Here is a 12156-nt window from a genome sequence, read left to right on the forward strand (position 1 = left end):
CTTTAATTACTAGGGTCCACGCGTATTTATAGAGCATTAATGATGTCTGATTATCCCATGGGTCGGGCCTTGACTTGAGCTCTAGCTTGGGCTGTGAGTGGGCCTGGGCCCTAACCCAGGCCCTTAAGACCTATTGAACGCGGGGGTTTCCATTTTTACTAAGTCTTTGAGAGCGGTCTAATCTGTTTACTTCTCAACTTGTCGGATGTCGTCCTTGGCCGCACACTGTCCTAGGTTGGCCGTTTTGTTGTTACTTTTGCTTTCGTTCAGTTATGAGTTTGAGTCCATGCCAGCCCAAGTCGTGTACTTGGGTTGTTTCCGACATATATGTGAGGGTTGTCATTTATATGGTTAAGTTGACCAGGCCCGGTACATATTGTATGAATCTCAATTTAGTCCTCATATTTGTTAATTTGATTTGATTTCAGTCCTAAATTTAAAAAAAAAATTAATTTCATGTGGTCCAAATTTAGACCAAATTTAGTTTTTATTCAAATGTAATGATGATACTTTTATTACAAGTGATATTTCTATTACATATTTTTAACAATATTTAATTTATTTAAATTTATATTTTACATTAAACTTTATTTAAATTTTATTTTAAAATTATAAATATATAGATTAATAAATTTATATTCAAAATATTTGTATAACATTCTATATCAACAATATTTTAGAGTTGACTTAAAAATAAAAATTTTATAAATTCAAATGTAAAATATTAAAACAATTTTATAACAAATTAAAATAAATATGTTTAAAATTTTAATATTAAATACAATTAATATTATTAAAATATTTAATAAAAATATCAATTTTAATAAAAATAACCATAACATTATATAAAAGTAAAATTTGGTCTAAATTTGGAATACCTAAAATTAAAAATTTTAAAAAAAATTTGAGACTGAAATCAACTCAAATTAACAAATATAAGAACCAAATTAAAATTCATACAATAATTTGACACGTGTTTCTATATTAAATTTCGTTACCTCATTTATCCTAAATACTTCATCCATATCTCTCATTACTTCATTTATCTTAAATATATTTTTCTGATTTGGTTCTCTCATTCAATATGATTTTGGAAACACACATATTAAAAAGATGCGTGGTAGTATTCCTTTTACATTAATATATTTTAAAATAGTTAGTTTTAATTTCAAATATACTGAGAGACAGTATCATTAGGATGAATAATCATATATGAAGTATTTTTTTTTTAAATTTCGAGTTTTATCACAATTTTTTTTTTGTTTTTATAAAGTGCATTGAAGGATTGAAAAAAAATATATATTTAAATTACTCTAATATAAATTGTGTATTTTTTTTCTCATACAACAATCATGTTTCAACTTTAAATCTGTCAAGATATTATTATTAAAGTTAAGGGTTAAATATGTTTTTATTTCTTAACTTTCAGTAAATTTTGAGATTAGTTCATTTTGAAACTTTTGACCAATTTAGTCCTTCATCTTTCGAAATTCATGGATTTAGTCTTTTTAATCAAATTTTGTTAAGTTTATTTAACATTTCAAGCATGTTTCATAATAGTATTTGACTTAACATTAAAGCAAAAAGTGTCAATCAATATAAACAACTCAAATACAATCCGAAAATACCTTCGAAACATCAAATAAACCTAATAAAATTTGATTAAAAGGACTAATTCCACGTATTTCGGAAGATGAAGAATTAAATTGGTTCAAAGTTTTGAAATAGACTAATTCCAAAATTCAATAAAAGTTAAAGAACAAAAACATATTTAATCCTAAAGTTAATTAATGCTCTGATGTATTGTTTATTTTAAAACTTTAAACTTTGTCAAAATTTTGTTTTTAAAAAATATTTTTAAAAATTAAAGGATGAATGTATATTTAAATTATTTTTTAACTATAATTTTGTAAGCTATGTGAAATTATTATATGTATTGAAACAATGTTAATTCAAACACATTCATGTCATGATTCAATTCTAGGTCTTTCTAAAATTCCACATTGTGGCAAAACTTCCAGCCTGCAGTTAAGAATTTCAACATGTATGTGTTTTCTTCATCAATGACTTGTGTTTTCAAACTATAAATGTAACTATGATTCTCATGAATGATTAATGTTTGGTTGGGATTCGCTCAAAACTAATATTTTTTTATGGATTAGGTATATATTAGGAAATTAAGAAATGAAAACAATACTATTTTAATCGATCATCAATGTCCAAATCAAGAAACTAAAGAAATGGTTTAATATATATAATATATATGTATTTGTTATGAATTAATGGTCGTCCATTGATTTATACAATTACTCATATGATTGATAATCATATTATTCATTACTCTTTATGATGTAATATTTTGTATTTACTATTTGATTTTATATCCTTTCTGGGTTACCATATTGTACCTATAAATAGGACTCGTCCTATCAGTAATGAGACACACATAAAAACAGAAGTTGCTCCCTACTCTCTCATTCTCTATTCTTCCTCTCCTTTGTCTCTCTTATTACCTTTATTTTATAACACGTTATCAGCACGAGGGTTATCCAACTGAGCGTGAAGGCATATTTTTTTTTTCTCCCTAAGAACAACGCTCTATATTCCTTAACCGAGGTTCTTTCTAATCTTTTTCTCATTCACAAACTTTATCTCATTTTCTTTTTTTTTGTGTAATGATAATTGTTTGATTTATTTTTCTCTGTCATATTATTATTATTATTATTTGATTTTAATAATTTCATACATGAAATTTGATTATATTAATATTTTATGTGCTAGTTTTAAACACGCGAAACGTTGCAAAATTCTCTGTCATAATATTTTTATTATGACGATGATTATTATTAATATTATTATTTTGATGATGATGATTATTATTAATATTATTATTTTATGTGTTAGTTTTAAACACGCGAAACGTTGCAAAATTTGGATTTGTGACCCTTGATATTGTAAGGAAGAATTCCTTATATTGGATTTTAAATGTTGAAATATATTTAGATGCAATGGATATTGGGATACCATTAAATAAAGAAATAAAGCAACTAATTTGCTCATAACAAAAATATTGTGAAAAGAGACTTCACAAATATTGTGAATTTATTTCATGCCTATGCATGGCTGGCTGGACAAAGCAATAAAGCTTTTGATGAAAAATCATGAGATCCGCCTAATCTGCTCCATTCCCAGAAGTGAATGGAGCAATCAATATTATGAATTGATTTCATGCCTTCTTGTGGCTGAACAAAATAATGAGCTCTTGATGAAAAATCATGAGGCCCGACCAACTGGTTCTGCTCCATTCCCAGAAGTGAATGCAGCAACATCTGATCCATATAATCATGGACGAGGTCAAGACCATAATAATAATCGTGGTCGTAATTTTGGCCGTGGTCGTAGCCATGGTCGTGGTCGTGGTCGTGCTATTAATCATGGTCGTGGACATGGTTATAAAGGAAATTTTCAAAGAGAAACTTCATCAACAGAAGTGGAACAAGAATGCGAAAAAGGAAAAAGAAAGGGGTGAAAATAATGGCAAAAAGGCTGAAAATATATGTTACCGTTGTGGTAGTAAAGGTCATTGGACCCGTGCCTGTTATACACCAAAGCATCTTGTTGAACTCTACCAAGAATCACTTAAAAAGAAGAATGTAGAAACACACTTTGCTTATGAAGATGGTGATTCTGATTATGGTCATATGGATACTACTCATCTTGATATTGGTGATTTCTTTTCTAAACCCGATGGAAGTATTGATCACCTTATTGGTGATGGGAGTGTTAGAAAATAGTTTTATTTTATGATTAATTTTTAAGACAATGTTTTATATTTAATTCATGTTGCTTTTATATGTACAAGTTTTTATGTTTTTATGAATAAAATCCTCTATTTTATTTTTTTTTCTTTCTCTCCTCTTACAAAGTAATCTCTAATATTGATATTTATGTTTATATGAAGAATGAATATTGGCATTAACACCAATGATGAGGATCTGTGCCTTGCTGATAGTGCAACAACTCATACAATTCTCAAGAGTAATAAATTTTTCTCTACTTTGGTAATGCGAGAAGTCAATGTTAGTACTATTTCTGGTACTACAAATATAATTGAAGGCTCTGGAAGAGCTACAGTACTTCTGCCAAGAGGTACAAGATTGCATATTAAAAATGCATTTTATTCTCCTAAACTTATTAAGTTTCAAGGATATTCGTCTAAATGGATATCATATTGAGACAAATAATGAAGGAGATGTTGAATATCTTTATATCACTCAAATTGAGTCAAATAAAAAATGTGTATTGGAGAAATTATCAGCCTTCTCTTATGGCTTGTACTACACATATATTAATGCGATTGAGACGCATGTTATTGTAAGCCAGAAGCTTACAAATAAGAATGAATTTCTTGTTTGGCATGATCGGTTGGGTCATCCTGGATATATCATGATGCGAAAAATAGCTGAAAACTCATGTGGACATCCACTTAAAAGTCAAAAGCTTCTTCAGTCCAATGATTTCTCATGTACTGCATGTTCGCAGGGAAAATTGATAATAAGACCATCACCAGAAAAAATTAGAAATGAGTCAATCTCATTTTTAGAACGAATACAAGGTGATATTTGTGGTCCAATACACCCACCATGTGGATCATTTAGATATTTCATGGTATTAATTGATGCGTCCACTAGATGGTCACATATTTGTTTACTATCAACTCGAAATCAAGCATTTGCTAAGTTATTAGCACAATTGATCAAGTTAAGAGCCCACTTCCCAGATTATCCAATTAAGAAAATTCGTCTTGATAATGCTGGTGAATTTACATCTCATGCTTTTAATGAGTATTGTATGTCAATTGGAATTGAAGTTGAACATCCAGTAGCACATGTTCATACTCAAAATGGACTTGCAGAATCATTGATATAACGTCTAAAATTGATTGCACGACCTTTACTTATGAAAGCTAATCTTCCAATGACTACTTGGGGATATGCAATTCTGCATGCTGCAGTATTGATTCGCATCAGACCAACAAGTTATCACAAATACTCTCCTTTACAGTTGGTTTTTGGTCAACAACCAAATATTTCTCATTTAAGAATTTTTGGGTGTGCTGTATATGTCCCAATTTCCCCACCAAAAAGGACTATGATGGGTCCTCAAAGACGTTTGGGAATATATGTTGGATATGATTCTCCATCGATAATAAAATATCTTGAACCATCAACAGGTGACTTATTTACAGCTCGATTTGCTGATAGTCATTTTGATGAATCAATTTTTCCAACGTTAGGGGGAGAAAGAAAGAAACTGGAAAAAGATATTGGTTGGAATGAATTATCATTATCTCATCTTGATCCTCGTACAAAAGAGTGTGAACTAGAAGTTCAACGGATAATTCATTTACAAAAATTGGCCAACCAATTACCAGATGCTTTTACTGACACAAAAAGGGTAACTAAGTCGCATATACCCGCTGCTAATACTCCAATCAGAATTGATATTCCTGTTGGACAATCTAATATAGCAAATGAATCTCAAACACGCCTAAAGCGTGGTAGGCCTTTGGGTTCCAAAGATAAAAATCCTCGTGTGAGAAAAAGGGAAAAAAGGCAAGATGGCCTAATCGAGGGGGTAAAAGTCCCAAAAGATTCTTTTGACATAATCAATGATTCGGTTCCAGAAGAACCTCAGGTACCTGAAATTGTTGAAAATGATGAGATCTCAATAAATTATGTCATGAATCATAAAATATGGAATCGAAATAAAGTCAATATTGACGAGGTTTTTGCATATAATGTAGCAAAGGATGTCATAAGTGACAATGATGATCAAGAACCAATGACAATTGAAGATTGTCGGCAAAGAAATGATTGGCCAAAATGGAAAGATGCAATCCAAGCAGAATTAGATTCGCTTGCTAAACGAAAGGTTTTTGGACCTGTAGTTCGCACACCTGAGGGTGTAAAACCTATTGGGTACAGATGGGTTTTTGTACAAAAACGAAATGAGAATGGTGAAATTGTTAGATACAAAGCACGGTTAGTTGCTCAAGGTTTTTCACAAAGACCTGGTATTGATTTTGAGGAGACATATTCTCCAGTATTGGATGCAACAACATTTAGATATTTAATTAGCCTTGTTGCACAAGAAGGTTTGAATTTGCACCTCATGGATGTTGTTACAGCCTATTTGTATGGCTCTTTGGAAAATGATATTTATATGAAACTCCCTGAAGGATTTAATGTGCCCAACAAAGCAAATTCTAAAAAGGATTATTCAATAAAATTGAATAAGTCCCTTTATGGATTGAAACAATCAGGACGTATGTGGTATAACCGTCTAAGTGAGTACTTATTAAAGGAAGGGTATAAAAATGACCCTATTTGTCCTTGTATTTATATGAAAAGATCCGAGAATGAATTTGCCATAATTGCTGTTTATGTAGATGACATAAACATAGTTGGAACTCCTAATGAGCTCACAAAGGCAATTGATTGTTTAAAGAAAGAATTTGAGATGAAGGATCTTGGAAGGACAAAGTTTTGTTTGGGATTACAAATTGAGTATTTAAACAAAGGTGTTCTTGTACATCAAGAAGCTTATATAACGAAAGTGCTTAAAAAGTTCTATATGGACAAATCACATTCACTATGCACTCCAATGGTGGTGAGGTCATTAGATGTTGATAAAGACCCTTTTAGACCTCAAGAAAAAGATGAAGAACTACTTGGTCCTGAAGTACCATATCTTAGTGCTATAGGAGCACTAATGTATCTTGCTAATTATACTCGACCCGATATAGCATTTGCTGTAAATTTGTTAGCAAGATATAGTTCTTCACCTACAAGAAGACATTGGAATGGAGTAAAACAAATACTCCGTTACCTTAAAGGCACTATGAATATGGGCTTGTTTTACCCAAATGATTCAAAATTAGATCTAATGGGTTATGCAGATGCAGGTTATTTATCAGATCCTCATAATGGTCGATCACAAACAGGATATTTGTTCACATGTGGTGGCACAACGATTTCATGGCGATCTGTGAAACAAACAATAACAGCAACATCGTCAAATCATGCAGAAATTTTAGCATTACATGAGGCAAGTCGTGAATGTGTTTGGTTAAGGTCTATAATTCAACATGTGCGACAAACTTGTGGTTTATCCTTGGGAAAAATGAAACCAACAACGATATATGAAGACAATAGTGCATGCATTGCTCAATTGAAAGAAGGATATATTAAAGGAGACAGAACAAAACATATTCTTCCAAAATTCTTTTTCACTCATGATCTTCAAAGAAATGGTGATGTAGAGATCCAAAAGATTCGCTCATGTGAAAATCTAGCAGATTTATTTACAAAGTCTTTGCCAAGGAGAACTTTTGAGCAATTGGTTCATAGGATTGGACTCCGCCATCTTAATGATGTAAGTTTACATGAGGGGGAGAAATTAGAAGATGCAAAGAACAATATTATATAGAATGATGTACTCTTTTTCCTTCACTAGGTTTTTATCCCAAAGGGTTTTTCCTAGTAAGGTTTTAACGAGGCACATTCTTTTATCAATGGACACCCAAGGGGGAGTGTTATGAATTAATGGTCGTCCATTGATTTATACAATTACTCATATGATTGATAATCATATTATTCATTACTCTTTATGATGTAATATTTTGTATTTACTATTTGATTTTATATCCTTTCTGGGTTACCATATTGTACCTATAAATAGGACTCGTCCTATCAGTAATGAGACACACATAAAAACAGAAGTTGCTCCCTACTCTCTCATTCTCTATTCTTCCTCTCCTTTGTCTCTCTTATTACCTTTATTTTATAACAGTATTGTAATTTGTAATGTATCCCTAAGATAGATGATAGAATATTGTAGCTTATCTAGAAAGGGTAAGTGGGTTCCTCTGATTATTAATTCATATTTATTTTCTTGTACCCATGATTGCATTATGTCTGCGACTATTGTTTAAAAAAGAAGAAATTATTGAAATTTAATATTTTTTTTTTATAAAATATTTTTCGTTTGCAAAATTAGAAACTTAATACGTTAAACTTTAATTTATTGATAAACTAATTGGAAACAGTACGATAATACGAAGATATTTTACATGTGTACCCTACTGATTCGAACTAATCTTTAAATAATTATACGAGTTGTGTTATTCTAGTTAACAAAAAACTTTGAATTCGGAAAGCAAAAACACCACACTTTAATCCATTAAAAAAATAATCCAAAGTGAGAGTCTTTTTTTACTATTCTATTTGGGAGATTTAGTGTAGAAAGTTTTTTTTTTTTTTTTATATATATGTTCTAACTTTGGATTTATAATAAGAATAATTATTATTATTAAATCTTTAAAATTTATTTTCCGAGAAGATAAAAATAATTTATATTATTTTTATATGAAAAAATATTAAGGTTTTTTATGAAATACATAATGTTATGGTTATATATATATATATATATATATATATATATATATATATATATATATATAATATTTGTTAGGGTATATTATCATCGGAACGAGTCATTTTTGCAGTAAGATATTAGATTAGTTATTTAACATCGAGTAAGGCTTAAAAAATAATTCTTGGTGGAGGATTATTTATTTTGAAAATCAACTTGATTGACAATATTGGTAATATGATTTTTGAAATAGTTTGGAGGATAATCCTTGATCTTTTAACATTTATTTTTAGTATGACCAAGCAAGTTGTAAGATTGCATTTGGATTGAGAATTCTTGAAATTTCTATTATTATTGTCATTATTGTAGGTCGAAAGATTTGTGGGTAGAACTAACAAAAAAAACAAGAAAAATTGAAGGGGCAGATGAAGATGAAGAGAGGATAATCTCTCATTTTGCTTTCTCTTCCTCCTAAAGGATAAGGTAAAAGACATTACCAATATGTGGAAGAGGGTTGGAGAGGAGAATTTGGCCGCAACTATGGGAAAAAATTCATTGAGCCTCATTAAGAAGGACTAACGTACTCAGTATTGGTGTGGTTTTGGACCACCGCAAGAACACCGAAATTGTGGTCTATAACTTGAAAGTTCTTCCCAAATGGACTTAAGCTTTGAGCAATATGCACTAATCATGTTTGTACCTTATTGGAGAGACATGAGTTGCTGACAAAGTTGAAAAATACAGGGTCATTCTTCCTCAAAAACCTAGTTTTAGATCTTTTCATATTTCTTGGGTTGTGGTGGCAAAGAAGATGTTGGAGATAACATCCTTGAAAACAAGATATTTATATTTTTTTAAATATGAAAAAAATTATTTTTTTAAAATATCTTATTGGATATTCGGCCTAGACCGCCATCTCTACCTTTTGCACGAGGCCGCCTCGACTTTTGATCCAGATCGGTTTATCACAATCTTAACATTGTGTTCTTATCTAGGTGATTAGTGTGCACAGGTGATGGTAAGCGATGAATGTAGGGAATTTTTGTGTTCCTTTTTATTGATTTAAAAGCGAAGAGAAGCAACAATTTGAGGGATTCAGGGTGTATTCTCATCTCTCTGGCATGAAGAGATTAGAGAGTGATCGAGGTGTTTTTACATAATTACCCTCGTCATTTTATCTCAAATAAATGAACCATGTTGCTGCATTTTGAGGAGTTTGCTGCCTATCGAGGAGTTCTGGAATTGAAATGAAGAGCACAGTCATGCATTTTCCTTTCTTTCTCTTCGTTTGGAAACTATGTTGGACTTGCTACCTTTCCACCACCATGGTTTGTTGAGAAGAGGCACATTGGCGAGCATGATGGAGGTTGACGGCTCGCCAGAAAACTCACGGTGCGGAGGAGTCCAGTGTTGACGTGGTGGATCCGCATGTGATTCTGGAATGGGATGTATTTTTGTGGTTGTTTTTGCAATAGAACCTGTTAAGTTTTTTTGGAACTGATTCCAAAACCTTGTGAACCTCTATTTAACTGATTCTGTTTGTTTTTAGAACCTGTTCCATTTCACCTCCCATGCATATGAGCGCCTTATAACAAGTTCTGTGTTCCGGAATGTATTCCATTCTTTGCATTTTATTAAAGCTTATCTTTTTCAGAATGAGGTAGTTACATTTTTAAAGGTATACCATTTTAGCTAAATATGCTTTGAGATTTGGTTCATGGCTTCACCTAAGAGCTCTATTCATGGCTTTTTCAAGAGAGTTTCCGTTTGTACTCTGAAGACAGTTTGTTTTCTTTCTCTGAAATTTTCCTATAATAAAACTTGTTGGTTTTTCTTCACATTCACACAAAAAGACGCTTTCCAGCCAGAGGCATCTTTGCAGCACATTGATTATAAGCAGTTCCAAATACAAAATAAGCTAATCCAACCTAGAAGAATAAAGAGATCAAACATGAGAAAGGTAACTCAACTTAACAGCAGTTTGGAGTTGACTTTTTATTAATGGTGTGGTTAGAAATGTTTTTTTTACATTAAAATATTAAATTTTCCAAATCAAACAAATTTTAGTTATTTTTTTTAATTAATAAATATTTAAAATATTTTTATTTATGATAATAATATATAAAAAACTAATTACAAGTTATCTAAATATCATTTTATTATACTTTTTTAACACCAATGACAATTAGGTTATTCTACATTTTCATCTATTAAATTTAATTTTTTTAGTCACATCAGTCAAATCCTTTACAAAGTTTCACAAAAATTAATCTCAAATCCACTCCAATATCACCCACAAATCCTTAAAAAAGAACAACATAAATATCATCTTCTAATTAACCCAAATCAATCATCTTTCTCTCCCTCAAATCATCACCCACAAAAAAGAACACACCCTAAGAGCGACAAATCTCAATCTTCAAACTGAATTAACTCGTCTCAACATGGTCAACCTGTCCAATCTTTAACTTGGACCGGTCCATATCAACCTTCAACACATATTATTTTATTTCGACTTTCGGTCCATATCAACCTTCAACACATATTATTTTGTTTCGACTTTCGATCTGAAAGGATCCGTCTCGACCTTCATCTCGAAATAATCTATCGATTTCCAATCCAACATGACTTATCTTAATATTCGACCCAAAATAACCCGCGCGTCTCGATCGGACCCTGGCCGTCTCTTATTTAAACTCATCTCTTATTTCATTGAAAAAAAAAATCACATATTAAAAATGCATATAGCCATGGAGTGGTGTGTGCAACAGTTCCGCTAAAATGAAAAATGATTTGAAATGGTGTAGTTGCATCATAGGAGATGTCATCATCATAGAAGAATTGATGCAAAAGCATGCACAACATAATTAAATTCCAAGTCTCAGTCAGAGGCTTGGAAGTAATTGAATGGAACGAAAACGACGCCTTGGAGCCTTCCCTCGCTTCACAAAACGACAGCATAGGCATCTTTCGGTCACTGCAGGCGAGAAACGAGAACGCATTGCGATTAGGTTAATGCTTCACGCTTAACAATATTATAATAATTTTTTATTATTATAATAAGAAATAGACAAAACCTAATTGGGTCACTATCAATCTTGAGTTTCAATTAATGTTACTACTTGTATTTATTATTTATTTAATTATTTATTTCATTGTATCTGGGTCGGTTTGTGATTGGGGGCATAAAGAAGCATTTGAAAATGACTTAACATTTTTTGGAGTATTGAGTTTAGTATATATAGTTCCCTCTAAGGGCTTTCATTCTATGGTGGGGCTATGTATTGTGCCCACTGTTATCATCAATGTCCTAATCTATTTCGACCTATTATTTCCAAAATCAATATTCATTTCTATTTCCTAATTCTTCTCACACCTTCATTACTAGAACAACATATATTTTTTTGTCAATTTTGTTTTTTTTTTTAATTTTTTCTTAAAAAGCACTTGTAAATTTTGTTGTGAATAATAATTTACAAGAATTTGTTGGAAGTTTCAAGTTCATTATAGCAAGATTTTTTGAACATTCTGTTTCATCCGTTATTGGATCGTTAATAGATCACTAACTAATTTCTAGTCCCACGCACGAGATGAAAATACCTCGACGTGAGAGGATGTGTTGGAAGTCTCACATCGACTAGAGATAAGGCCAATTCATAATATATAAGTGAGTGTAATCCTTATCTCACAAGTTGATTTTGTGAAATTGAGTTAAACTTA

The sequence above is a fragment of the Vigna unguiculata genome, chromosome 1 (assembly GCF_037176805.1).
Source record: "Vigna unguiculata cultivar grain cowpea cultivar isolate G323 ecotype 2 chromosome 1, ASM3717680v1, whole genome shotgun sequence".
Taxonomy (NCBI): Eukaryota; Viridiplantae; Streptophyta; class Magnoliopsida; order Fabales; family Fabaceae; genus Vigna; species Vigna unguiculata.